Consider the following 27,282-nt stretch of genomic DNA (forward strand, 5'->3'; position numbering starts at 1 on the left):
CAGCTCATATGCAGCCATGTCACACCTCTATGACGTTTCATATGTGAGTACAGCATTAATGAAATGTCAAAGCTGTGCTGCTGTATTGTGTTCAAAGGTGAATGTGCTCAGGATGTGGCAGAAATCAAAGGGAAATTAAGGATTAAGGATTAAGGACTCTCTTCTCTGGCCTGCCCTTGGAACCCTGTGCGATTGTTCCTCCCTGCTGGGTTTTAAATAGAGCTAGCAAAGTTCGCTTCCGCTCCATCTCTCACATCTCACCTACACCTTGCTTAGTATTCAACACCCTCAGCCTTCACCACATAGCCTTATGTGTGTTTCTGTGCATGGGAGAGAGTGTGCACACACTGAAAAGTGAAATCAAAGTGCTGACTAATCACCAGCTCGGAGTCAAATATGTTTGCCCTCACAGAAAACCCTTCACTCGAGACGGCACCCTTCCTCTTTCCTTTGAACCCTCCTAGCTTCCTTTATCTCCCCCTCATTCATCCAAACCCACACTCGATCTTTCACCTTCATGCACAGCGCAGAGAGAGCGGACAGAACGCTCTATGTGCTCCTCTGGCAAATTGAGCCTGACTGTTGTCCCCACCCTGCATTTGGAGTGGGAAGTTGATGGAAAGCTTTGATAGAATACATGCGGGCTGTCAAACGGCGCTCCTCTTACTGCTTCAGTCACCCGTGAGGAAGAATTTCTTTTCCAATGACAGATCAAGGGTATAATTCCACAGAGGTGGGTAACAAGAGCTCTTACCAACGTGAAAGGAGCCATTCATGTACATCAACCTGGTTCTGCTGTCACCCAACACCTACAGTCTAATGAGAAAGCATGTATTGTCCCTGAAATCTAAAAGGCCCAAAATGCATGCACCTAGTCTAAATACTAGATATGGGTCGTACTGGTTGACTAGCAAAGCTGGCAGGTTTATCATCGCAAACACACACACACACAAACACTTTAATGTTCAAATTAATGTAATATTCATATATTGTTTATATTATAATTAATATTATATATAGAATTATATATAGTGATGTTAATAAAAATTTAAATCTATGTATCTATAATATAAAATGTTTATTATGTATATATAAATTCACACACACTTTTATTTTGGATGCTATTAATCACAATTATTCATTTGACAGCACTAATATTTACAAAACAAAATAAAAAATCTTTGGTCATTCTGGTCGCACTGAGCTCATTATATCTTAATTGAATTTACTTATTTTAAGGTAAGTGGTTGCATTCAATTTATTTTAGCTACATTTAAATAAACAAATTTGGTTGGATAAACACACACACACACACACACACACACACACACACAAACACACACACATATATACATATATATATACACATATATACATATATATATATATATATATATATATATATATATATATATATATATATATATATATATACACACATACATATATACAAGAAGTGTAAATATCCTAAATATATGCTTTGCTAAATATCTGCATGGCAAAATTCATCCATTTAAATGCAATTGGATCAATATTTTTGGGCAATGTGTTTCACCATGAGCGTTGTGTCTTTAAGACAGCATGTCAGGTTAAAAATAGTCAAAACCTTCAAAACCCCTGCAGTCTGTTCCATTCTGTCGCTGTTTAGCTGTTTTTGAACCCAAGATCAACCTTATGTCAGCATCCCCTAAAATGCATCTAATCAGGTCACTTATGAATCTAAAATGAGAACAGTTATTTAAATCATCTTTAAGGCCAGTTAATTGACTAGCTGCTCAGACAAATCAGCAACCAGTCCATATACATATACATAATTAAGTATAGTAAGATAGTAAGTCCAAGATTGTTAAATGAAGGGATCATGAAGTGAGAAATGAAAAATCACTTGATCTTTTGACATATAAAGGTCATGGTGGAATAAAAACATTATGTAAGTTTCAGAACTCAAAACTTTCTTAGCCTAAGAACAGATTGCCAAATGTAGTGATCTAATCAGGCGGTTAAAACAGGACAGAAAATTGCCTATTACTTCTAGATTTCAGAGAACAGTACAAAATAATAAAAAGCTATAAAAATAAAAATAAAGCTATTCGCTGCACAAAACACACAGATAAAACATAGCACTCACAATTCTGTTTTGTAGCTGGAGCACCTCGCCAGAGGGATCTTCAGCACTTTGTCATTCAGGCCCACAAAAAGAGTCCTGTCGCCATGGAGAATCTGAAGGCTCAGGATTGGCTCCCGCAAACCAGGAGGGAAGAGTTGCATCTCCTCCAAGTAGCAACCTTGCAGGCTCTTATTAGTGGTTGCCAGGGCCTTAAGAATAGTTCCATACTCTGATAAGTCAGAACAGAAGGCAAAGCATAATTACACAAGGCTGCATAACTAATGCTATAACTAATACTATTTATATAAGGATTTGGTGGCAAGCACTTTGCAGACATGTGACTTGTACAAAATGAAAATACAACACAGAAGTGACTACATTTGCTTTTGACTAATTACCTGTCCCTATGTACATGACGTGGTGCAAAGTATCCTGCCCCTGAACAATGTCGACAACCAACTTAGAGAACCGCACATCATCCTGCCAAACCAGCGGGTCCACAGAAACAGGCTGGACCACGTCATTCATGAGGTACAGCCGCTGGGCGTCCTGCAGACTGCGTTCAGTCAGTCCCTCATTAGGCCCTTCTTCCTCTATGGTCCCACACTGGCAAGTGTCATTAGGGTTAGACTCATTAGTTAGTGTAGAGGTCAAGCAGGGCAATGCAAACTCATACAAAACTTTCAAACTTCTCACCATGTCATTTTATAGGAAAGTAGACAATAACTGTGAATTATGATGCATGCAGGTACACCCAGCTGGTATTGAGCAATTACTCTCACAGTGCCAGGCTGATAGAATTTATCTATTGGCTGTTTGTTTCAGACACACACACACACACACACAGAGAACAAAATGTAAAAAGACATTCAGGGGAATGATGCACCTGGAAGTTAGGGATGGGGTTTGGGGTGGGCAGCCACGTGGGCGTGGGTTCTCCTGGGAGCGGAAAGGCCCGTTGAAAGCCTGCGTGATTGCGCTGAGGTTGTATGCACAAACTGCAGAGGCAGCAATGCTGTTCCTGGATCACAAGAAAGAAAGATGATTACAATTTAGTACTATGAAAACATGCAATATGTTATTATACAGTAGTCAACGTTTGAAGTGGATCATAAAAATTCATGTTTATTGTCCTAAGACATGAATGGGTATTGTTTTTGGTTTTAGGACAACTTTGAAAAGTTTTGTTCTACTTCAAATGTTGACTACTGTATATAATATAAACAGATACATAAATACTGGTGATCTAGTTTCAGTTGTGTGTGTGAGTGCTTGCTGGTTTTTGTTGTTTATGGGGACACAAATTTGTTTAATGACAAAGGTATTACAATTTGAAGGTCGCATATGAGGACACTGCCAATGTCCCCATAATTGAAAAGGCTTAGAAAAACATACTGATGGTGTATTTTTGAAAATCTAAAAATGCATAAAGTTTCCCGTAGGTTTAGGTGTAGGGTTGGTGTAGGGTAATAGCACATACAGTTTGTACAGTATAAAAACCATTACACCTATTTAGAGTCTCTCATAAACCACACGTGTGTGTGTGTGTGTGGTCTTTTGTATACTTAATATAAAGATATCAAACATATTTACAATGTTTTGTTATTGATTCTTTAACAATGGGTTTGCAGATATATGCCATTTTCACAATATTATATTGTGTTATATATAGTAGAATACACTATATATTAAAACATTATTTTATATATATATATATATATATATATATATATATATATATATATATATATATATGTATATGTATATGTATGTGTGTGTGTGTGCACATTATTGAACTTTAATAAAATAAAACTTTTTATCATTTATGTTATATGCATATATAACTGTGAATTACATTACAGCTTCTTATGGGATGTGTCCAATTAAATTCAACTTCATACTTAAATTCATAATTAAAGCAACAACAAAAAAAACCTGCTTAAAATGTTTATAGAAATTATAAATGCTAATATATATTTTGCATATTTTTATAACAAGTTGTTGTTATAAACTAACAATTATTTTGTCAAAAGCAAAAATAAAACAATTAAAAATCAGTACTATATAATTATCAACAACTAAAACATTTATCAGTGCCATCATAAAAATGATGGTTGATCTCTAAAATAATGTGATGGCATGTATTTTCCCCACACACAGCATTCCAGTTGTTAGACCTTTACACTTCATGGCTTCAAGGCTTCACAGACAGTTATACAAATCTATAATCTTGAGACAAACATAAAAGTTCATAATCGGTTCAGCCAGGCTTGTCAGCTACTTCTGGCATGAAACATTCTCGAATGCATCGTGACTTAATTAACTCCATCGATTTGAGTGACAGGTGGCCCAGAGACCCAAGTAAGCTGTCAGGAGCAGAGATGAGCTCCTCAGTGAATGGATTGGGTGGTTATTCTTGTTACCAGACTCACACTGAATTTTGTACAGATGACAGTGCAGTTTCAGAAGCTGTTGAACTGACAAAGAAAGTACAGAGTTTTGTCTTGTTACCCTGATAAATGTCCCCTGAGCTTTCAGTAGGTCCAGAGTTTATGCCAGAAGCCCTTAGGAAGCAGAGCTATTACGGTCACAGCAGGTGACTATGAAGGTTACAGTAGATTATATAGATATTCAGATATCACAGGTTACATTCATGCGCGAAAATACCATGGGATCATTAGAGGTCAACTAAGAGGATCGCTGAAAATTTTGAGTTATTCTTGTTATCAGATTCATTGTTGTGTGCTGCTGAGGTCGCACATAAATGAACAGCGATAACTGTGGTGGTAACACCGAAGCCACAGACAGATGGGTCCACGGGCAGAGCTCCAGGCCTGCCAGGCGCTGGTGTCTGGCTCGGGCTCTTGTTATGTGGCCTGGTGAGGCATGGACTTGAAGAGGATTCAAGCCTAGTTCTGCAGCTTGCCCCGGGGACTACATATGAGGGGTTTGACATGGAAAGTTAGCGTGGTAAAATGAGAGGCTCTTGGCAGTGCAGCTCAAAAGGCTAGTGTGCAGATGAAACATGGGCTATAAACCGGTCAGCCCTAGAATGGGAGGACAGAGCAGGCTCTGACAGGACAGCCAATTATCTCAAGCTATTTCTCCTCTTTCACTTCAGCATTCAAAAGCAAGACTGAAACTTTGTTATGAGAAACTGCAAAAGTTTGTTTTTTTAGATTTTACCTCTATAGAGATAGAAAAGCTTCCCTGCTGACTGCCTATATATGCAGCAGAACACAGTTGCCAGTCTTGTTTTTGACTTCTAAATAGAGGTGCATTAAGCACGACTTGATTGTATATAAAAGTGACACCACATTCTTCAACTAGAATAACTCAAAACTTGCTAGTTGTCTGCCACTCTGTCTAGTCTTATCTTATTCAGTCACTGTATAACTCTAATTCTATAATAGAGTCAACTACACCTGTAATTTCAGGTGACTAGTGATTAGTCACATTATGAGAAAAAAGTTTCTCCCCAGTACATGTTGGCCACAATTATTAGCAACCCTGAAACATTCTTATGAATAAAATATCTATGAAGCATATTCCCATTCATATTCACATATTTTAGCACACCAAGGTGACTATGAACATAAAATCGTCCAGCCCTGACTCCCTGGAGTATAAATAGGAGGGAACACAAAGGCCAAATATCCTTAATCATTTATAACAATGCGTGAAACCAAAGAATAGTTCTGATGTGCAGCAAAATAAGCAAATTGTGCTTATATTATCTAAAGAAAGTTTCCATTTCCACCATTATTCCAGGGCAATAATTGAGATGTTCCAAGCAAACCAAATCTGCCTGGTACAATATAAGCTGAGGAAGATCATTTTCTTCACATATATCATATCTTCAGTAGTGTAGAAATTAGTTGAGTCTGGGTTAGAAAAATAAATAAAAGAAAAGACAAAAAAGAAAAAAATCAATAAAATATCCCCTACTCAAAAACAACTCCAGCATACATTTTTGCCACATGAGATGAGTTTGAAGGGGATACACAGAACTATGGTACTCCGCGCCCAGAGTTAAATACTGCATACTGCTGGATCTTTAATATTGTGAGCCTGTTTTTATGCCGGAGGTCCTGGACATATCGTTCATATATTCAGCATTGTGGATTTTTTTAAATACCAACAAATGGGAAAAAAACAAAACCGGCTCTACTAGAAATCCTTTAAAAATCTGCAAAAAAAAAAAAAAAAGAGAAAAAGTGGGCATGAACTGAAGAGGTTAGTATATCTGGAGAGATTCTGTATAGAAGAGATGTTTGTGATTTATCTTGAATGAAAGGATTTATTTCCCAACTTCTTTGCTTATATTTACCAAGGGGGCTAATAATTCTGACTCAACTGTATGTTGTCAAAGAGGAAACATAGTCCATAAGTACTAGTCAAAATCTCACTTAAACGAGGAGCTAAAAATTAACTTGAGTACAACAACGATTGCAGCGTTTGCATGTTTGCGAAAAGATTTACAGTATACATACATGCATACATAAAAATCCATAAATGCACTGTCTGGTCAAATGATGCATACCTCAGCTAAGTCACGGTGGCATTTATTGCATTTATGCTTGTGCAGATGTGACTTTCAGACAGATGATGGTGCAGTTTTAAATGCTGTTGAGGTGTGTATAAAGTAAAGTAGAGAGTTTGGTCCTATAACCCTTTGGAAAGTCACCTACTCTAGCAAATCCCATGACACGCTCAGTATAACACGCAACATATGGGAATGAAGTCTTCTCACTGTGAGAGCAGATGACTTCGGAGCTTTCCAAGCGACACGTACAGTAGATCACATGCTTATTTAGATGAAGTCATGTTGAGTTATGATGACAGAATAGACAATATGTCAAAAAGCACAGGGTCATTTGAGGTCATTAGAGAGGTCCATAAAGTTGATTTAGACATAAAGTAGGACAGCACTCAAAGGGAAAAGGGGAGGGAAAAAGAAAATACATTACTTCAGTGTTTCAACTTCACTGAATACCTGCATCGCAGCAAAAAAACAAAAAGCCAACTCAGCAGCCTTTCACAGCCAGGATGAGGCAAGATTATTAATAAATATTTTTACAGCATAACAATATCTGCCCTTGTAGAAAAATGTGCACTCAAGCGTTTGCTTAAAAAGACTACTAATTATCAAAAATCATAACATAGTTCATACATCTGCGTGAACATAATTTATTATTTTGCAACTATACATAGCGACTTTATTGCTAATATTGCAAATTTAGTAATTGCTGAAAAACCTCTTTTGCATATTCTAAATTAAATGTAAAGTATATTACACCAGTTGGTACACTATAGTATAACAGGCAGACGAAAAACAACAGAAAGCAGAAATACCATCACCTCCATACATCTAAATAAAAGAAATAGGAATGGAATAAACTTGAAGTGAATATTCCTGCTATGGGGTACAAAAAACTCATTTCAAGGTGGATTTTGTCATGCTGCATCACAGCGAGTGAAGGGATGCACTTGGCTGTTATTCTGTATTTGTTGTAATTCAGGCATGAAAGTGTGTGTATTCATGATAGACATATTCATTCACACCCCCAGATCTGTTTTCCAGAGGGGTCGTCTGTCATAATATTAACTGCCAAAAGGTCTGTTCCACCCAGTTAACCTGCAGATGATTGACAGAAATGAGGATGATAGCTGTTCCTGCAAAATTTTAATTAAAAAGGTAGAAAATAAAAAAAGAAACCACTTCAAAATGATTTGAGATGTATTCCCAGAAACATGTCCTTCTTCATCATACCAAAATGACTGAAAATGTCCAATTATATTGCAAAACATTGAGCTAATAAGTGAATCCTACATTAACAAAAAGACCACTGAGTGACAAGTAAAACATGAAACTAGCAAATGATTTGACCACCAAACGCAGTGACTGCCCAATCAGAATCAAGAGAGCATTGTAGTACGTTTTATAAAAGCAATAAAAGAAAGAAAAACAGTAATTTTAGCCATTGCAGAAAACCAATTTACCAAAATGAGGTGAAATCGCTGCAAAGTGTAACCTCTCATGACTTACTGCATTTTTAAAAGCGCAGAAACAGCAATTTAACGAAACATTCCAATGTTCAAGTTAAATTTATCAATAATAATAATCATAATAAAACAGCCAAGGAGCCCATGCCAAACACTAAAAGATTATATATCCATGTATCCTACACAGAAAAGAAAAGAAAAGAAAAGGTCTGCCTGTAATATGCTTAAAAAATATCCATTATCTTAAGTTGCTTTCCACAATACACCTTGTATGGCTGTAAGCACAGTATGAGGACATATACTGCTTTGACGCCTTCAGCTCAATGAAAGTACGCACTCACGCTGCCAATACCTTGGGCAAACTACTACCAACACTTCCAGGCATTTTTGGCTGCGCTCTTGCGTTCTCTCACTCCGCTCCTCCCATGCCCGCCCTCCCCATTTTGCAGCCCCAAACCCCAGGGAGCATTGCTTAAGGTGTTCAATTTACCACAGACAGATGGAGACTCTGTTGTTCTGATTGCATTACCATATTCCGTTCCTACTGGGGCAGTGAGTGAAAGGGGACAGGAAAAGAGACAAAAAACAGAGATAGAATGAGTAAGAACGAGAGAGATAGGGAGAAATATAGCGAAGGAGAGCAAGAGAAGGAGGGTATTTAGATATATATGCTGCCATACTACTTGCTATTTGAAATGTTGTTTGTGGTATGCATACTATCAAGTAGTGATAAAGAGTGATGAATAAAAAATGTTGGTCCACCACTAGCAGACATACTGCATATTTTCTGGAATATCTATTTAACTGAACGTAATGCATAAGTAAGTAATCCTATAGGACAGAATCCAACCTGGTCTCATAAAAATATGTACCTCTTTTTACGTACCTTACTGCACATTTCGGTGCAGTTTCAAAGAGAAAAGTCCACTAAAACACAGGTTCCCTGGCACATTTTTATTATGTATATATAGGTATGTATTGCAGTGGATTAGAATTGAACTAAAAGTTAATGCTATGTCAAAAATATGTAAAAAAATGGAAATATGCCCTACATCAAATCCAGCCCTAAACCTACCGATATTGTTAACAAAAGCAAAACTGCTATAAAAATACATTTGTTGAAGCAACCGTGTAATTTCAAGTTCCTTTTACACAGTTTTGAACTTTTTTGTCGAACCATTTTACACGGGATTTGAACCAGAGCTCCTCGCCTCTTAAGTACATCTCCACACTCCATGAGCTACCAAACAAATCTACCATCTAAGAAAACCCATATATATGAAGCTGGATATGTGTGATGGTAATGTTCAAAAGCATACATTTTCAAATCTCCCAGCATATTAACATTGTAGTCATAACATGCTATTGTACAATAAGTAATTGTTATAGTAATTGTGTGAAAATCATGCTTTATTAATAGAACCTCTGTACATTTGCGTGAAAAGGAATAAAAGGCAGTTTTACAGCCTCTCATTTCTTTTGGAAACTGCATTGATATGTACTTGTCTGTACATATTTTTGTGTCTCTCGCTAAAAGTGCATCCAGGTACATTTATGCCATGAGTCTAGGTAGCATCACCAAGAAGTGTTGCAATACCAAGGTGGGTAGAAGTGATTTTGTTGCATACTGCATGATCAGTCAATTACTATATGAACTAATATGCAGTAAACAGGATATAGTATATACATCAAAACACTGCAATATATGAACATAACAAAGAAGAAGCACTTGGTGAAGATTATATTCTTAGCAAATACTTTGTTAGCAAAGTCACTTGCATTTAAGGACAAAAATATATTAATCTAGCGCTAATTTATTTTTTTGTTCTAAGTTTTAACAGAGGTGGATGAGATGCAGCATATTCCTATACTCCTCTCTAAGGCTTTCTCACAGTTCTCGAACACAATGAAGACTTAACCTGCTAACTTCATTTGCAATTCATATAGTTAATTTTGACAAATGATATATGCAAAGCATGGGTTTTGTACCTATTCACTTCCCAAGTGTTTATATTTGGACATAATGTATCCATCAGAATATAAGTTTTACACTGGTATGAGCAGTGCTTGCTTTGCAAATATAAAGGGCATAGCTGCTGTATTATGTTGTGTTTGATGACTAGACTTACACGTTGGTTGTGAAGATGCCATAGATGAGATCCTGTTCTGGCAGATAGAAGGTGCTCTGTAGCTCATTGTAGTAGAATGGATCTCTCCCGACCGTGAGCAGTTGAGTCGGGCCTTTGTGAAGGTGGTCCACGTGTCTTCCAGCAAGAAGCGGCCTCCTATGTCGTTCTTACACACCCGTGCCACCCGAGTACACCGTCTTACGCAGTCGTGTTCCACTGCGTTTTCCTCAAGAAGAAGAAGGTGAAAAGACCCACGTCGTAAGCCGAGATGAAGTGAGGCTCTGAAGGAGGAGGAAAAAAAGCGTGGCTAAACACCTTACAGGCGCAACAAGCATTTCAAATGGGTACATCTATAGCAGTACTCTCAGTAATGCAGCATAAAGTGGTTTAAACGCCAAAACAACTACTTTACTTCCATAGAAAACTGGCCTGAATCCCTGTTCCACTCTTTCTTAATATCCGCTTACGCTTGCCTAGGACGGGAGCTGAAAAAAGGTGTGCATGTGACATGTGGAAATACTGAATACGAAAAGCTGTCCCGTTGGTCCAGGTGGCACTGGTCTGGATTGCATTAGTCAGAGTTAATATTGCACACTCTGAATAATGTCTTACCCCAAGGCCTGTTTATTCCCCAGCCCATCCAGTAATGCATGCCACAGATATTCACCTGTAAATAGGCATGACTATAATCACTGCTGGGGCCATCGCAGCAGTTTACGAGAATGAGATTACTGTTACGCCGTGAAGCCCAGGAGAGGCATCAATAGCCATAACTGCTTTTGATTCAATTTTAAACACAATAAATACCAAATCTCAGTGGAACAGCCCAGAGAAGTCTTTGCATATGATACTGCTCTGTCGGCAAAAGCTGACTGCAACAGAATTACATGATAAAGATGGGAGTGGAACTTTGTGCACTGTACCATGTGTAGGTCCAAAATCACAATAAGATAACATCAGCATAGCCCGTATGATTTTGTGCTATATTTAGCGTTCCATCTAAAACCACAGAATAGCTTTTGAGTGAGAAACAGGCAGAACAGTACTCGTTATTAACTGAAAAAACTGTGTTTATACTGTATGTGTATAAATTTATATATATTTAAAATATTTGAGTTATTATTAAAAGTACCAAGGCATTAGTTTTTTTGTTTTTTTACCATATCATAGTAAAGACAGGGTTTAGTCATACTGGGGTCAACAAATGTTTAAAGCAGTAAAATTTACATTAAATTAAATATTTTATTTATTCATATCAAAGACAGCAAAACACGTTTACAGTAGTAATAATGAAATAAAATAAAATTAATTTTCATTCAGTTTAATTTGGGAATTCAAATTAAAGCGACAGCAAAGATTTAATTAATTATTTAGAATAAATGCTGTCTATTTGAATTTTCTATTCATCAAAGAATCCTTAAAAATTATCACAGTTTATCACAATATTAAGGAGCACAACTATTTCAAACATTGATAGTATAACATTACATTTTTACTGACCCCAAACTTTTAAAAGTTTATAATACTACGGTTTTAACATTCAATCCCATCTCTATATCTTTAAATGTGAATAAATACTCCCAATGAATTTTCATTAATAAAATAACAGGAAAATATACTACTATATACAAATTTATCAAACAGTACAATACAGAAGGTATATGCCAATGCTTCACTGTACCATGGTACATTTTGTAAGCAGTGAACCTTAAAAAGACTAGTTCTCTCTCCTGATGCATTAACAGATGATTGCTGTGAACAAACAATTATTCTGCTTTCAGTTTAAAAGAGACATCATAACTACACTTCCACACAGATGAAGCAAGTGGTCAGAGAGGCACAGTGAATACCAATACCAATCCATTAAACACTAGAACAATTACTTCTCAGTGACTGCAGGAATTCATCAGGTCTTTTGCTAAGCTGAAATGGGCAGAGTGTGAGGGTGCTGATTTGTGAGGGACTGAACATGACAAACGGTATTTTCCTTCTTCCATGCTGAACGTAAATACTGCCTCATTTTCACACCGCCACTCCATCAGGGGTCCCTGTATGTGTGTGTGTTTATCTGCGAGCCGCAGCCAGGGAAAAACACTAAGCTGGGAAGTGAATTACGAGTCCCAATAAGCACCGGAGGAGAGGCATGTGCTAATAGCCAAGCTGCAGGCGATGATGATATTTCTAGTTGAATCAGAGCTGTGCTAAAACAATATCACATCTCACTTCGGGTACGACCCACATGGGCTCAGTGTAAAAAAATAAAAACATTCAGTCAGCACCTGGCCCGAATGGTATAATAACAGTCCGGTTGGATTCGATTGTAGACCCTTGAGGTTCATGCCGTTCTTCACTGACCCCCAGTTGAGAAATACGTTTTTAATTCACACTTCATCTCTATCGAGTCCACATCCCGCAAACAAACGACTGAAAAGGTTAGCAGTTTTACTTTGGCTAAACTGGAATAAGCTATTTTCAAAGAGAAATGGCGTTCATGTGTGCAACTGTAAGCAAACCACTCCGATTAAGTTGATACCCATCTGAGAAGAAATGTTATTCCCTTTGTGCAACTATTAGCAAATTACTTGATGATAGCCAAGCTATTTTAGCTACAAATAGAGCTTTTTTCATAATTCAACTTTTACTTTGGCTAAACTGGAAAAAAGCATTTTTTAAGAGAAATTATTAATTCGCAACAATTAGCAAACTAGCAAAATAATGTTTCTACCCATTGGCCAAAAGTTTTCTTTAGCTACCTCAAAATTTATATTTCACTTTCTTTGTTTTACTTTGGATAAAACAAAGGTATATTTGACAAGAAATGTTATTCAGTTGTGCAACTATTAGCGAACCACTTGATGATGTTACTAGCCAAATAGATACTTTAGCTAAAAATAGAGCTTTTTTTGCTAACTCAAAATTCATTTTTTACTTTGTCTAAACTGAAAAAAGTAATATTTGAAGAGAAATTTTGTACGTGCAACTGTTAGCAAACCACTCCATTATGTTGCTATCCATTAGCCAAAAAGCTACTTTAGCTACGAATAGAGCTTATTCACAGTGGATAAGGGTAATTTTTCATGTTGAATATTCTCTTTAACTTTGAATTATGTCTTATTATGGAAGTAAAACAGAAATTCTGATTAAGCGGTCTTGTGCTGATTTGATTTAAAAATGGTTACAATATGTGTTACTGCAGGTCAACGTATAAGCTTCAATAGTCCACTTTCCACTTTTTGTCTTTCTCTCTCCTCAAGTGTGAACCTACAGTGGAACTACAAGCTGACTGGGTGACGTGAAGCGTTGCAGCTGCAATTTCACCCTCTCTCGGTCATGAGGAATAATTACACTGCTGGATGCCTGAACGTTCATCTCCTCCGCCCAATCCTAACTCTCCAAGCCTTGTCTATGTCCTTCTCCTTTCACCTCAACTACCCTCTGACATCTCCTCGGTGGAGCCTCACTGTATGACTTACAGCTCTGGCATCAGAACTTTCTGCTTATTCCATTTTGACTGACGTTGGATGAATTTTCTATGGGAAAAGGCACAGTGTCAGCAGCTGAGAGATTATTGACACCTTTTGACTTTGTGCAGGAAGTGTGCTGAGTTTCGTTTGTCTCTATCTTTGACTGGTTCCTCCCTTGACAGGTCGGGCTGCTCTGAAAAACTGCCTTTGACTCAAAAGATACAATTGTGATGGTAGCTTTCTTTTTCTCACTTTTTGCTAGGTATCATATAGGAACTTGTTGTATTGTATGCATTTACAATGAGTCAGAGCAAACATGGTACAAACATGGTTATTTTAGTCACTAAAACCCAAAAAAAACCCCATTTAGTTCTTTAACTGAACTATTTATTTTAGTTAATATAGATCTAGAAAAAAAATAAACACTTTTTTTATAGTATATCAATTATGCTAAAATAACTTGAAAACAACACCTGCAGAATAAATTTGGTTTGTATCTTTTATATGCTATTATAGTATTTTGAATTAGCTTTTAGATTTGTTTTTATTTTTGCTAATTAAGTAATTTAGTAATTTTGCTGTGTTTTTGTAATTTTATAGTTTTATATATCTATAAAGTGTTCTTTTTATTTATTTATTTATTTATTTATTTTCCTACTTCAAGTTAACCAAAAAAAGACAAATCATGCCTTGGCAAGAGACAAAATTTATTTTTCCATATGTTTTATTTCAGTTAATGTCATTTTTTATGGTTTAAGTTAAGTTAAGTTAAAATTAGTTTTAACCCTGCTCAGATCTTTCTCCTGTTTTATAAGAAATGTCTGAATCAAACAGAATTGTTTTGATCAGAGACTGTCAAATGTTTAAGATCTATACTGAAATGAGGACATTATTGTTTTATTAAACCATCACCCCAACTGAAAAAAAAGGATGAGACTTAAGTAAAATAACGCAGTTTGATTTCCATTTAATTTTGTTGTCTAGGGGAAAAAAATACTTTTCTTTCCTTTTGGGAGTGCTATTAGCATACACAAAATTAAATAAAGTCTCATCAACAATTTTCTTTTCCAGAGAAACATTTAGCAATTTGGCTGCATATTAGTAGGACAAAAAAGCAAGGACATCAAGAGAAATGTTCAGATGATCCCTAGAATATCAGACATGAGATGATGAGATTAATGTACCATTAAGCCATTTGGAGTTATACTGGGCGGTCCGCAGAGGCGGCATTCCTCCTAGGCTGCGGTAGATAACAGGGTCCCGGCCGGAGAAATCGATGACCGTGGCAGCATACAGCTCTCCGCTTTCGGTCACTACAGCCGTCGAATTATGACGGGGGTCATAGGGGCAGCGGGCCACTCCGTTCACCCTCTCCAACACTCTGCTCATGTTCCCTGCCTGAGAGGAGGATAGGGTATGGATTACACACACACACTCCAGTTTAGGCAGCTCATTTAACCTATCTGGTCTCATGGCATAAACGTTCCTTGGTGCACTTTTTAGCGAGACACAAAATACGTACCAATAAGTACATATTACTGCAGTTTCCCAAATAAAAGAAAACTGGTGGAAGTTTTCTGTTAATAAACCAAAATTTGTCTTGGAAACTGCAGCGGAAACATGCAGTAAGGCATGTAAAAACGTGTTGCACAAAAAGTGCACACAGGTACCTATTTTTAAGAGACCAGGTTGGATTTAACTGATCGATGCTTACCTCTCTGGTGATACAAAGGGGCTGGAAGGCATTGGTACCGCAGGTGATCACCTCTGTCTTGTTGACAAGCAACACCCGGATGTAGTTTTGACACTCCACCTGCATGAGAAGATGCAGATGACAATAGTAGTGACATGTTTAAAATACTATGGTACTGTATATAATTTAAAATATGTAATTAAAAATGTACGTAAATAACAGTATGCTATTCTCTGACAGAAATTCACTGTGTTCCATGTTTAAATTTGCTAATGTATTCTTTGAAATTAACTTTTTACAGCCCCATTGAATAATATTGGGTGAGAAAGATGTCAAGAAATAGAAAGTTTCAGCAGACATTGCTTTATGCATCATAGTGGAAATAGAAACTTAAACTGCATCAAAAATCTCTTTTTATCTTTAATAGGATAAATATATACACATTCAAAAGAGTTTTGAAAAGACATTTCTCATGCTCACCCAAGCTGCATTTTCATTTAAACCAAAAATGACTAGATTATGAAATATCAAGAAAATACAGTAATATAAAAATATTATTGCCATTTAAAATAGTTTTATATTTTATTTGTAAACAATTATAAAGCAGTTTTTTCTGCCTCCAGATATCATTCAAATATGCTTTTTTGCTTTCTCAAGAAACACTTCATATTAATTCATATTCATATGAAATATGATATATATTATTCGTGTTGAAAATATCCGTCCTGCTTAATGTTTTTGAACATTGAACCATTTTCATAATTTTTTGATAAAGAGAGTTTATCTATATAAGTATTTTTATTGTCACCTTTTATCAATTTAATGTGTCCTTGCAGAATAAAATTATTACTTTACATTAATTATTAATTTATTAACATGAACACATACACATTTTCCTGTGAGAGCATTTACGCTTCACCAAAGAGTGAGATTACCTCAGCTTTTATTTTCTTACTACTACACACAAAATAATCCCATCTAACACTGGATCAGCGAGTCACAGCATCAACCTTTTTGTGCAGCTGACTGTAAAAGTAACAACATTTCAAAAAGAATGGGATGTGATAAGCACCCTAACACCACTGAGGTATAAAGCCACGTGCCTTAAATTAACAGCTAAGGGAAAAGACTGTGATTTGTACTGTCTATTCAAGACTGCCACAACGTTAGCAAATGTACATCATTTACTGAAAAAGTGAGCAGCAGATCACTAATGTTCTTAAAGGAACACTCCACTTTTTTGGAAATAGCCTCAGTTTCCAACTCCCAGTTTTGAATCTACTCAGCCGATCTTCTGGTCTGGCGATAACACTTTAGTATAGCTTAGCATAGATCATTAAATCCGCTGCATGATATCATTGCACCTACTTCCTTGGTTATTACGCCGCTGACCTTAGTACACAAGAGTCAAGCTTTAAATAGAAAAAATACTGAAACTCTTCGGCCATTTTTGAATGTGATGCTACTGGTCTAATTAGATTTAATGATCTATGCTAAGCTATGCTAAAAGTGTTATCGCCAGACCAGGGTATCGGCTGAACAGATCCAATAATGGTAAAACTCAACTTATTAACTCTGGTGGAGTTGGAGAATGAGCCTATTACCAAAAAAAGTGGAGTGTTCCTTTAATACCAATAACATGTTACATAGGGGGAAAAAAGTCAAACTAGGTGTTAGTGTTGGTTAAAAAAACCCGTCTTTAGATCCATTCTAAAGAGCTAAGCTTTTCCTGCCAATGCTTTAATGTGCTGGTGGATTTTTCATTTTGCCTTTCACATTCAGCGAATGATACGCTCAAGAAAGAAAATACTGACCTCTGGGCTTTAAAATACTGAATACGTAAGCTCAACATATTGCCCTCCCACAAATCTCAACAATACCCGACCCCTCTGGCCAATGGGCTGTCAGCATTTTAAAAGAAATGTGCCTATTCAACAGAGAACCTGGGGGTTTAAAGTTACCTCCGTCTTCCCTTTGCTTTGACAGGACCTCCTGGTGTCTTCGTCTGGGCCCCATTCCGTTGCCTAGGAAACCAAAATAAACCCCGAAAAAGTGACTTGCCGTGATTCGCAGTTGCCCGGCAGCTGTTTGCAATAAAGCAGGAGCCAGGTTACGCAATTGTTGATGATAATATTGCATTTAGCCAGATGCATCAAAAGACATTAACCTTATTGTGGTGTTTATTGTGTAAACAGCATGATAAGTGGGCCAGCGGCTTAAAAGGGTGAGGTAACTAGACAGTTGGAAGACCAGATGCAATTTGCATGTAAATACCATCCCCTAGTCTCATTCAAGCACAGAGACCTCGTCGTCTTCTCTCTCTTCCAGCGCAAGCCACCCCATTTTCCTCTGCCCAATTATGCCCCCTTAGAGCTCCATGTCCAGCCAACAATAATAGAGGCAGCACTTAAAAACTGCAATCCTGCTGCCTTAAGGTTGGCATGTGCACAATCACGCGGACCTTTCACAAATTATTCAGATAAAAGCACAAAGCCGCCACCTTTGTCTCTCAGCTTGAGGTCCCATTGGTTTCAGATCTCGAATGAAACACTAAATATACTCCATTTGTTTGTATGGCCCACTAAGGTTCAAAGGAAATATTAGGAACATAAGAAACCGCTCAATGTGGAAAAGCAGATAAAGCTGATGGTAATTGGTTTAGTGTATTAATAGCGCAATTTCCTCTTACATGACCTGCCATGCTTTGGCTCAAGTGAGCTCTTACGGATGGGACTAAATCATCATAATTATTCTCAACATTTGAATCAGGAGGAATATTATATGGCAAACTTCATGGGATAAATTCATGAACGAGCTTTAGACAAAAACTTGGTGTGCTTAAGGGAAATTTGTGAAATTCTCGGTGCATTTTCCCACATGCCAGTTTAAAAACAGCAAATGTTGCACATAATGTTGATTTGGATCATGTAGACTGGATAAATAAAATACCCCTATTGAGTAATAATGTAGAATGTAGAGTAGTAATGAAAACATCCGGCCAAGTTTTAAATCTGAAAGTGCACCGTGTACAAAGTTATTTTCTCTCAAAAGAAAGAACCGACTCTGAATCATTGAAACAAATCATTTTTAAAATGAAACTCAAGACGTTTCATGTTGTCATAAACATGAAAAAAATGTAAGAACAATTTGGAAAATCGATTAACTATCAAACCCAAAGTGAAATAACATTCATCACACTGAACGAAAAGTACATTTTGATAGGTGGCGCATGCACCTTTCAGAATATATCTTATTGGTCGGTAAGTGGACAAAGAAAAATACATCAATCAACAAGATGAAAATTCAAAAGACTTTGTCTTACGCCACAGCTCTCAAATGTCGCTTGTATTTTTAAATAGGATAAACACAAGAGCATTTAGTCATCATTGACATTGACATATCTTGATGCAACGTGAATAAGATTTAAGGCCAATATTTTTTTCATCATATTAGGAGCTCACCAGCAATCATCTGGTAAAAAAAGAATTGTTGCATCAAAACTCTTCAAACTGCAAGTCGTAAATAAGTCGTAAGGGCTTGAAAGGAGAATGAGGATGAAGAATTTTTCCATTTTTGGGTGATTTGTACAATTAAAATGAGTTAAAAGACTGCTTTAAATGAAATCACGGCAGGCCTTTGAGTCACATTTGAGAGTCATTGAACAAATAAGGTCAAAATAATTGCATAATATAAGAAAATGTCCGTTTTTTTGACCTTTCATTAATGTCAACTTGTTATTTGGGACTCCCAAAAACAAAATATCAACCTTTCATAAATCATAATAGGGGCACTTTAATATTGCAAAACTGCCTGAATTTTATTGGTGGCATCATGTATAGATTTAGCTACCTCCTCCTTGACAGTCAAAGCAGTTAACAACACCAAAGCTGTCAGGTACAACAATGCCACAAAGATCTGGTGCTCTTTTGTTTGTGTTTGCATTCATGCGTGTTTCAGGACTGAGACATGTTTGTGATGGATGCCTAAGCGGTGAGTCATCGTTCAGGTCATTAACATCTTGTCTGTGAGCCCTGTTTTCTGGAAGAATTCGTCAGCTTAACCCTGACCTTAGCCACGGCAGTCCCTCTCTTCACACCACACTGGAACAATGCCAGTGCTCCAATGCTATTCCCAAAGAGCATTCTGAAGAGGCAGGCTGTGAAAAGCACACTGTATGCCATGTTTGGCGAGGGATTGAATGTGAAGTTGGAAACCCTGCCACCGATGGGGGGCCAGAATCCACCAGGCTGGGGTGGATGGTGATGGGAGAGCTTTTCACTGGTGGGAGGTTTGAATCTTTGAATGATAAATTACTTTTGACAAGCGTTATGCCAAAGAAGATGAGGTAATATATAGATTAAAAGCATGCAGAGGTAATGACGCAGCTGTTTGTTCATTAAGCCCTGGTTTTTCAACCTTTTTTGTGGTATACTCTCATAACCTCTTCAGTATGGTTCAAGTACCCTGTCATAAACACCAACAAGAAATGTGGTCTTACATACACAGGATTTAATTTAGCTTTAAAAAGAATAAAATAAAATACAAAGTAAAATAAAGCAAAAATGTATGGTTATTATTAGAATTGTATTATTATTGTAATGTAATGTAATAATAATACATTTGAATTATTTACATTATTAATGATACTACTATATTTTTACTAATCACTAATATTTCTTATACTACACTTTTATTAATAAAATAAACAATAAATATAAACATTTTTAGACGAGAAAATTTAAAAGAATTTCTTTTTCAATAATTTCAATAAATTTTGCAAATAATTTTAAAAGTCTTAGCTGTCAAAGTAATATTAATTTATTACTAAATAAAATGTTATTATCATTTAATATAATAATAATAATAATAATAATAATAATAATAATTAATTAATTTTTTAAGCTAAAAACAATACTGTTTTTGAAAATAAAGTAGCTTCCTTGAACTGGAGCAGTTTAAGAAAAAAATAGAGACATATGCTAAGAAAGATAAACGACAGTTTCACATCCCTACAATGCTTGAATAACAAATGATGCACCATAAAGCAGTCCAAAATGCACTTTTTTTCCATTCGCAAATGCTGTAAAACTCCCTAAAGGGTATAAAAGATGTTGGAATCACAGATGAGCATCCGTTTCGCCTACAAAGCTGTCAAAGAGAAATCACAGTGAGGCATGTGTGCTGAGACTGTGCAGCCTAATGTGGCTCTGCAATGGATCTCGCTGGTCTAATGAGGCCACCACTTGCACCGTGTATGTGCACTAGCTCAGAAATCACACTCGGCACCACTATTTGTGGCATAATTACTCAAACTTCATCTGTTCTAATAACGGTGGCGGCACCAAGCCCCTGCCCTGGCATCCTCATGAAATAGTATCATGAATTTTTCATGGAGGGATAAAATAGTTGGGATTTATTTATACATAAATTAGTGAGGCACAGAAACAACGGCGGCTAGAAAATGCTTTCCATTCACATCAAGTATTGAGAAAATGCTAATATGAGCACAAGATAGGGCAGAATGGTGGAGCATTACGCAGTTTGCAAGCTGTGTGCTTTCGTTGATAAGGCTATTGTCTCGCTGGCACATTACAAGTATTATAACTGAAAAGCATATCATGGGACACTGCACCTGTCCTCAAGCCACCTTCAAGCACTTGTTACTTGTCATTAAGAACACCATTTTTCTTCTCTCACAATATGTTGACAAATTAATGTTTTAAAAAGTAAAACATTCATATAATGTATCTCAATCATACAAGGTCATAAAACTGCATGCATAATATAAACTTTTATTCAATTAATTATATAGTATAAATAATTTAAACATACACATCACAAGGGATCATTTTAAACCAAGCACATATTAAACCAAAAGAAAAAAAATCGAATACAGGTTTGGCTCAACTTTCCAGGGTAAAGCATAGGCCTCTGGACAATGATAGCACTTTTTAAATTTCATGTAAACTTTGTATATACATTTTCTTAGATAGTAGATAGTGTTGTATATATAATCCTTGCCTTCTGTTTTCCAACAACAGTCTCATATAGGAAGCTAAAATACCAGCTAAAGTATCTGCAAATAAAATAAAATAAAATATAAAGCCATCACATCGCTTTGTCAAAAGTACTTTTACGCATAATTTCCTAGGATATGTCTATATCAATTTTTTGTTTAAATAGGTCACATTATTGTTTTTAATAGTGCTGTCAAACAATTAATCACGATTAATCAATGTACCTCTGACTTGATATATTTTTATCTACCTCACAATTTAAGAAAAAAATTATAAATATCCTTTTTTTTACAGTTTCACTTCTTCTGTAAATTCATTTTAAAAAATGGTTAGATATTTTATCAGAAAACAAGTCAAAAATACAATGACTGATACTTGAAGTACAGACCATAAGTTTGAACGAACACTCCCTTCCTCCAAAACTTGACTGTTTTGGGATGAAAATGTCATTTGCATACTCATTAGGAGGCCCTGATTAAAGCGTGATGGCTCCTCGCCCCCATCCAGCCAGCTGGAGCAGCGTGGCTATCCGTCTCATTGGCGTATCTTCAAAGGTCCGTGTGCTTCAATAGGCAAGCCGAGGCACCGCCTGTTTTGTCCTTTAACAGAGTGCCCTATTGAGGCGGCCCCATCCCCATTTACATGCGCCCTCAAAGATGTGACATGACTCTCAATACCTCCGCCTCATTGTCTAAGAACGCTGAACCTTACACAAGAGGGCGCAGATATGCTCTCTAGCATCTTCTCCTTCCCCCACGACATTCCCTGAGCCTTCTCTCTCTCACTTCACATTCCAGCACCATATTCAGCATCAGAAAAAAATAGAGGCAGTGTGGCATGGCGGTGAGCACCCCCGCTCTGTAGGCCTGAATAAAGGTACTGCCTGGTTTTGTCTAGAGACGTGTGTGCCCTGGACATGCAAATAGTGAGCCCTTTGAAGGTTCACAGCTGTGCCGTCTGAACGCATTTACTTGGGGCTGAAGAACAGGATGAGAAATGAAGCAACAGGTCAGTGTCTAATGCACAGCTATAACAACGCAGTCACTCTACAACACCGGGATAAAAGCATCATCGCATGCACCGTAAAGGCGTATGTGTAGAGAGCGTGAGTGATGGTTTTAATTTAACAGGGCTTCATTTTGAGTGAACCCAACTGCCTCAGCAAGTTACAAAAACTCCTAAGCAAAAGAGCAATGATTTGAGAGGCTGAGGGCACACCGATGCCACAGTGCTTTTCTCATCCTTTAAAGCATAAATCACTAAAAAGTTTGTTCAGTTTATTCTCCAAGTAAGAAAAAGAAAAAGTTTATTCATCTTACATACTCTAAAGAAGTCGTATTACCTCTAAGCTATTTTTTGTTGTTGTTATTGTAGTTTTTATTTTACATTTTTATACCTTTAAATGTTTAATTTTACTGGAAAGCAAAACAAAAAAAAATGTGATGTGATTACAATGTTTGTGTTCAGGAGAAAAGCGCATGCATGCTTTGTAGTACTCTTCAGAAGACTCTGAGGGAAAATTGTTAAATAAATTGTTATTTTTGTTGTTTTTGCACACAGAAAGTATTTACAAAATTTTTTTGGTTTAATTTTCTAATTAATGTTTTATCTTTAAATTAAAAATAATAAATAAATAAATATACATAATAAATAACATCAATTTGCTTTAGTAAAGTACTTAGTACTAAAATGGGAAATATTCATTTGTTAAAAATATTAATAGAGAACAACAACAAGTGTTATAATATTTGTTTTTTAAAAATTGTAAACCAGTATTATATGAGCATCTATTTTAAAATGTTTAGACATTTTACCAAGTCAATAATACTGATTAATGTAAAAAAATGTCAGATTATTATTTTAATTTTATTATATTATTTTATTTGTTTTTGCAGTTGATAAATATATCTTTAAAATGTACCAATAATAACACATTTTCTACTTTTTATGCAAAGGCAAACTGACAGATCTTTTGTGATGAAACATTTTTGCCAGTAATTTTGTTAACAAGACTAGCAATAAATTAAATTGCCTGCTGCAAGTCAAGTGAAATCATTTTTTCACATTTTTTTCTTTAAAAAGGCATTTCCCGTTGGGTTTCATTGTCTTCTTCCATTGTTATCTGTCACAAATTAGCCTCCATTGGCAAAGACTGCATCAATAATTTAATCTGGGCAAATTGCAGAGGGAAATTAATCATGAGTGGGTAGGATGAAATCAGCCCAGATTCATCAAACTCGGAGGTCAGAGAGTTGAAATTTGCACCTTGGGCGAACGCTGAGTGATCATACCAAAAAGAAGACGCTTAGCGTTGCTCTTCCTCATTTTGATCTCAAGTCTAAAGCATCCTTTTCCTAAGGCCTCAGCCATCCCACGCAGAGCTAGAATATGAAAATGTAGCACGCCGCATAGCTGCTGCCGTGATCCTGCGAGCCTCTGTCAGATCATTAGAATAAATGAGAGCAGCAGCCACCATTGTGCTCATGCATTTCCATCTGTTGAGCCGGATGCTGTTTCATAATCACCGCAGAGTATTTGTGAACACTGAACATATTTCTCTAACAAAAACAACACCAGAGCAGAATCTAAACAGCTCTTGTTCCCAGCTGCTATTTGCTCACGTCGGGTACTTCCCTGTTTTATTGGTTACAGCTGAAGGGGCAGTCACCTCTCTGACCACAGGGTCGCCGGCCAAAGCAGCTGTAACAATGTCTACTGAACGCATTCGGCACACAGAGCTCTCACGCCATTGTCTGTTGACAGAAAGCAGAGACCTCTGTCTTGTCAATGCAGAGGCTGACATCTCGGATGTTTGAATTTTGGATATAGACTGAGCAGTGTACCCTTCAGAGCAAATGTGTGGGAATTCTGTGAAGTATTTTTGACCTCTGTTTCAGGCTATTGCACAAACACAGAGGATGGGAAAGATGGGGAGAATTTATGATCTTTCGTATGTCTTGCCCAATGGAGTCCAGTGCTGTTTTGGTCATTGTATAGACGTAAAAAATAAATAAACTGATGTCGGTTGGCTTCATCATTTGGAAAAAAAACATCTAATGTGGTTCTTCATGGCGCTTTGTGCTCTGAAATGGGTCAGGACCTTTGAAAGATTCCTGATTCTTTACACAGCCTTTACAAACATTGTGAAATAGCAATAGAAAATGATTACTTTGAGGAAATTCTTAAGGTGGTACACTGTAGAGCAGCACAATGAAAGGTTAATCTTAAATGCTCTTATCTTGGTCATGCGAAATGCTCTGAAATTACATCAGAAGGAAGGCTGTGACAGCCGTGCTAATCTCTGTTTATGTTTACCTGTATTGCTTTTCATTTATTTATTCTACGCTAAGCACTGATTTGTTACCAAAATCCCTCATATATTTTCAGGCTAAATGAAAGATGTCCAATTGCATGCAGATCATTCGCCAAAACTGTCTGCTATGACACTTTAGACAATTTTAGAAAAGAAATAATAAAGTCACAGAAAGATTTTTAATTTTCTTCAATAAATCCTTATACTCACCAAAGTTGCCTTCATTTGATCAAATATGCAATAAATGTACAATATCTTTATTCCTGTAAATATAAAGCTAAATCCAAAATTATCAGTCATTCTAATATTCTTATTTTGGGATCAAGTAATAATTTTAAACTGTATTAAACAGTTGTTCTTCTTCTTAATATGGAAACTGAGTGTATATGTGTACTGTGTATATTTATTATGTATACACATATATATATATATATATATATATATATATATATATATATATATATATATATATATATATATATATATATATATATATATATTATGTACAGCACACATATATTATGCAAACAAAAACTTTTATTTTGGATGTGAATAATCATGATTAATCCTTTTGATCCATTAATTTTGTCTTTATAAAAGTCTTTACTGTCAATTTTCATCCCTTTTAATTCATTTAATAAAACAAGAGAGCCCATGCTTTTTAGGACATTGTAACTAGCTTCTAACACATGAAAAATGACAACTTAAAAACTAGCTGCTAGTCATCCTAATACAACTGTGTCAGATATAAAAAAAGCAAACCATCAAGCACATCCACACAATTCACTTGGGCCCATGCATGAACTTGAACCCCAAAACTATGAACCAGACTCAGACTGAGCAGTGTCTGGATTCCTCGGTGGCATTAAATTCTTATCCTTTATTGTACTTTATGTACTTGCGTGACATAAAAACGAAAATCAACAAAGACAGAAGGGGAGTTGTGACAGAGATTCCACTGAGAGATGGAGGGAGGATGTCGTTATGAGTATTTGTGGCATGCAAGCAAGTCCACTGGATAAAGACGGATGATGCAGACTTGAGATAGACTCACAAACTAACTTATCCATGAACCATTTGTTTACATTCCAGTTCTGTCGAACTGAGGGCTTTATCTCATTCCTGACTCCTCAGCAAAGAAAACGCTCCTCTCCCATAGCTCTTCATTGCCGCACATAACATCACATCACTCTTTAGTGACCCTGAGGTCAAGCTTCTGGTCTGGTTCCATCTCCAGAGAGGTTCTGAGCGTCTTATGTGGCAGATCTAAACTTTCATTCTAAGACCCTTCACTATACCAGGCAAAATGTTTAGACAAACCAAATGTGTTTTTTATTTTTACTATTTCCTTTATGTTAAGGAAACAGTAAAGACTATAACATTACACAAATGCAAGTATAGGGGAATTATGCATAGCTATAAATGATTATGTTTTATAGTTTGGTCAAAGTAGCTTAACCTATTTTACAGGGTGCATTCTGGAGAATCTGCAAGAGAAAATTATGCCTTGCTTCACAAAAATACAATGTACATAAATCAATTTATATTTGTCTACAAAACATATCAAGAATATGCCTTCAGATCAAAGATCATTATAAACTCATTCAAGTATGTACAAACTTCTGTCTGGTAGCGTGAAACCTGAGAAAATCATGCTCTAATATATTTGCTCTAACTACAGCGACATCTTTGCGAATGGAGAAATTATTCCAGCTCATTTTGCAAAAAGCATTTAGATGATGGCTGAACTTTTGTTTTTCGGAACAGCATGGTGCACGAACATCTATTTTCACATTAGATACAGCCATAATGTAAATTAATAGCCATGAGCACATAAATAGAATAATGCAGGCTCTGAGAATGAACTGTCATTATCTTATTTCTCCTGAGCAATTGCATTAGTCAGATACGACAGATTCAATAACGCTTATGGAGTCTGTGACTGGCTATATGCTACCGCCTGAATTGTGCGAGAGAGGAAGTTCATCCCACATTGTAAACCGATCTGTCCAAATCTGGTCCATTTGCGCAAATGCCTACCAAAGGACGGGATCAAGAGCCGAGAAGGAAAGAGAAGCTGACAGAAGCTGTGTTCTGAGTTTCTCTCTATCGCTCATGTAATAGAACCTACTTACAGCGTGAAGGAGTCTTAGGGACGCCACGGAAGGAGCGCAGTATGTGGGTGGGTCTAGATCTCAGTACCTTGAGCTCCCCATTGTGCCAACATAGTGACGCCAACATCATCAGATGTTTCTGATCCCATGAGACGGCTGGTCCTTCGCAGGCGGAAGCAGCGGAATCCTGCCGCCTCATGTATCCGTTCAGATCTTGGGAACCAGCAGCAGCAGCACAGTGTGCACAGACAGCATGCAGGATCTCAGGATAGACAGGTTTGGGATCCTGAGAAAAGTCTAATGCTTGACAATGGCGGTAGTTACAAAATATGGTGTGGATAAATGTGCTTCATTTATAAATCATTTCTGTGCACCCTGGGTTGATTTATAAAGCAGTTGTCGAAAATGAAATTGCTTTGTGTTCAGAGTGTCTAGTTTC

The 27,282-nt window shown here is 36.6% G+C and overlaps 1 pseudogene; it reads right to left on the bottom strand.

The window, feature by feature from the left end:
- The window catches only part of LOC122351405, a 69,256-nt pseudogene that overhangs the window by 28,699 nt on the left and 13,275 nt on the right, over positions 1–27,282 (bottom strand).

This window comes from Puntigrus tetrazona, chromosome 9 (assembly GCF_018831695.1).
Source record: "Puntigrus tetrazona isolate hp1 chromosome 9, ASM1883169v1, whole genome shotgun sequence".
Classification (NCBI taxonomy): domain Eukaryota; kingdom Metazoa; phylum Chordata; class Actinopteri; order Cypriniformes; family Cyprinidae; genus Puntigrus; species Puntigrus tetrazona.